This window comes from Microtus ochrogaster, chromosome 22, assembly GCF_000317375.1.
Source record: "Microtus ochrogaster isolate Prairie Vole_2 chromosome 22, MicOch1.0, whole genome shotgun sequence".
Taxonomy (NCBI): domain Eukaryota; kingdom Metazoa; phylum Chordata; class Mammalia; order Rodentia; family Cricetidae; genus Microtus; species Microtus ochrogaster.
In genome coordinates, this window is record NC_022023.1 from 11,773,974 (window position 1) to 11,777,760 (window position 3,787).

General features: G+C 41.7%; 1 pseudogene; it reads left to right on the forward strand.

The window, feature by feature from the left end:
- Window positions 1-1,985: 1,985 nt before the first annotated feature.
- On the forward strand, window positions 1,986-2,596 carry LOC101989574 (annotated as a pseudogene).
- Window positions 2,597-3,787: the final 1,191 nt, after the last annotated feature.

The following is a 3,787-nucleotide window of genomic DNA, read 5'->3' on the forward strand; positions in this document are numbered from 1 at the left end:
CTTGGAGAACTCAAGGCTTCATCTCTACGCTGCCTTGGACAAGGACGGGAGCTAGCTTTCAATCCCATGAATTACTGAGGTTTGCTATATGCTCTGTTTTAGGGGACACACTTTGCACCCTTGCAAGTGTATTTTGCATGTTTGAGTGTAGTGTTCTGTGAGCACACACTGGGTCAAGGTGGTGGTGATATTGCTCAGATCACCTCTGACTATATTAACTTTGTTTTTTTTCTACAGTTTTCTGTCTGTTAAGGGGAATGGTAAGAGTTCCTGCTAAGTACAGGGGCAGAATTGTCTCCCTTTCATCCTATAGGTTTTGCTCTGTGGAGTTGGAAACTCTTATTACACGTAGAAACCTTTTACAACTGCGGCATCTTTGGATAAGCTGACATTTATCAATATATGAATGTTTGTAATGCTTTTCTCTGTCCCTTTAAGAGACAAGCCACACCCACTCCCTCCCCTGTAGCCCAGGCAAGCTGAACATCAGCTTCCAGCGCTAGTCCCTTCCTTTCCTTCTCCCTCTCAAAGAGGCAGTTTTGGTCTCTCCCTTCTCCCAACTTCTCCCCTTCTCCCCCACCTCTACCTCTCCCTGCTCTTCTCCCTTTTCCCCTTCCCTTCCATAACCCACTAAATAAATATCCAACCTCATTCCTCAGTCTGCATGGCATGCCTGTCCTTCTGCCTCTAGTTTCGAGAAACTAGAATAGAAGAAGCTAGAAAAAGAAGCTAAGAGGGTTTAGAAGTAGGACAACATTATTAGAGTAGAAACAGAACAATAAAGAGCATATGAAAAGAAAAGCATGATCCTCAGATTGCGTGTGAAGTTATTGTAGAAATCTTTTACCCCTCCTTTGCCTCTGAGAAGCCTTTCACATTTGGAACTCTGGGTAGGGACTGGAGCTGGTCTCTTGGCCCTTATACCTGCCTGGCCTGTTTGAAGATCTTTATGTTGTGTAAGCACTAGATTGGGCTTACAAATCAAAACTATGGGTTTTATCTCAGATTGGCAAGTAGCCTTTTGTTTGAATCAAGACTACATTATTTAATAAAAGATATTCTGACATTGTAGCTCAAAATTTGCATTTTCTTATCCTATGCACAATCTGTGTCCTTAAGCCGACTCCACCCCCAACACTCTGCTTAAAATAACCTGGATTTAATTAGCCCAAATCAATGCAAAAATCAAGCAAAGAAGAACAGAGAACAAAAGCTCATATATGATTGGTTGTGTGATAAATATATGATTTCTATTCTTGATTATATCTTGTAACTGAATAAATAATAAAGTCAGTTCTGTATGATCATGACAGTATCATAAGGGATTTGAGCGATTTCACTTAAATTTCCTAACTGGTAACCTGCCTTTCCTGATTTATTTGCATCATATAGAATGTACGGATTCCAGATAGTGGTATTCCCTATACAATGTAAGGAAAATCCAGTTAGTTCTCTTTATAAAGTGAATTCTCTTCCTTTTGGAATACTTGTTAATTTCTTCCAAAAATTAACTGCGAGCTCTTCACCAGTGTTCAAATTCTGCCCTTAATGAGTCAATTTCATCATTAGTAAAAGGTACTGCAATTCCTGCTAATTAATGAAGTCTTAATTTTTCTTTTAGAAGCAAACATATGTTTCTCATTTTTTACTCTGTCTATGTGGTAAAAAGATCCATTCTAAAATAATATCTTTTCTCTACATTAATATTCCTGAAGGAGAATGCATGGAGGGTAAAATAACCAAAAATGCATTCAAGCTCTGGATCCAAATGATCTACACATGCCTCCTGTAATTTCTTTTCCAGCAAAGCCTGTTCACTCTCAGCCAGTTGTCTTGAACTATTTAAGTCCTTGTCAGCTTTCAAGGTTTGGAACAAATTACTCAGTTCTGGTTTTGTTACGCCAATAGTGGGCCATAGATGAGCAACGTCTCCCAGCAATCATTGAAAGTCATTAAGAGTCTGCAATTGGATTCTCTGCCGTAACCAGCCCCTGCAATGGCCTCGTCTTTGGTGGGCAAGAAGATCGTGTTTGTGACGAAAACGCAAATAAGCTGGGGGAGTTCGTTCAGATTCTAGGAGATAAGTTTCTGTGCACTTTGGTGGCACAGAAAACTGATCTGCCTGAGTGTCAGGGAGAGTGGGGTGAAATTTCCATACAGAAGTGTTGGGAGGCAGCTCGCCAGGTTCAGGGTCCTGTACTGGTGGAGGATACCTGTCTGTCCTTTCATGCCCTCGGTGATGGTGGTGGTGGTGGGGCGCTTCCTGGCCCCTACATAAAATGGTTTCTAGAGAAGCTAAAACCTGAAGGTCTCCACCAGCTCCTGGCCAGCTTTGAGGACAAATCAGCCTATGCTCTTTGTACACTTACCTTCAGCACTGGGGACCCAAGCCAGCCAGTCCTCCTGTTCAGGGGCCAGACCGCGGGCCGGAGGCTCCAGGGACTTTGGCTGGGATCCCTGCTTTCAGCCTGATATAAAGGAGCAAACATATGCAGAGATGCCAAAAGCTGAGAAAAACACCATTTCTCATCGGTTCAGGACCCTGCTCAAGCTACAAAAGCACTTTAGCATGACTGCTGGGGCTGGTAACCAGTAAAGCCGTGGGATGGGGAGGACTAGTGTAGACTTCCCCAGGAGGCAGGCACTCCTGGCAGGTATTTCTCTGGGTTTCCCTTTACCAGGGGATCCAAGCAGCTTCAGCAGCCAGGTCTGGAGGAGCAGTTCGCTCAGCATAGGAGAACTCTGGGCCAGTTGTTATTAAACTCTTGCCCTTTAGGATTCATGAGTTTCCTTTGACCAGACACAATGGCGCACACCTTTAGTCCCAGAATGTGGGAGGCAGAGGCAGACAATCTTTGTGAGTTCAAGGCCAGCCTGGTTTAGATAGTAAGTTCCAGGACAGCCAGAGCTACATAGAAAGATACTGTCTCAAAAACAAAACAAAAAGCCAGAGTTGCTCTTGCAGCCTCTGGGATCCTGAGAGAACTTTGAGTGTTCACACTTCTTAGCTGGGTTGAAGATTGGCAAAGAAATACACAACCTTTGATTTGAGAATGCAGCAAATGTAAATTCTGGAAGGCATGTTTCCAGAATAAATGGTATATCTGTTTGAGGGAAAAAAAGAGTCTGCAATTGATCTCTCCTACTTTGCACATTTTGAGGTCAAATTTTTGGTAGACCGATTTTTTTTTTTGGTAGACCTATTTTATATTCTGAGTTATTAATAGAATTTCTAATTTGTATTTTTTTTTCAGGAGCAATTTGTAATCCCAAACAAGGCAAAATTTCCTTTACTTCTTCAAACATTTTCTCTAAGGCATCTTCATTTGAATCAGCTATTAAATATCATCCATATAATGGTGAGGAAACTGTTTAGGTATCATTTCCAACAGCTGTCATACAAAATATTGGCAAAAGGTGGGGCTGTTTAATTTTCTTTGTGGGAGAATCTTCCATTGAAATCTTTTAGCGACTGATAATTTGCTACAAGGTGCAACATTAGAGAGTAATTGTTCAACCATCTTTTTACAAGGAACATATCAGAACCAGGGGCCCTCGTAAACATTAAGCCATAATTCACAGAAATTTTGGTGTTATTGCTCTGTGAATAAAGTGTCTTTTGCTGTGAATTTTCGCTGTGGCCAACTCCCTTTCTTTTTACGTATTGGGAATTAATTCCCATAGTTCAGAACTGTTTTCTCTGCCATTGTAGCTTACTAATCATATTCTGCTAGCCACGTGCGAAAATATTTTCCCACTGCCAGGGCTTCCTTCCTCTCCCCTAGGT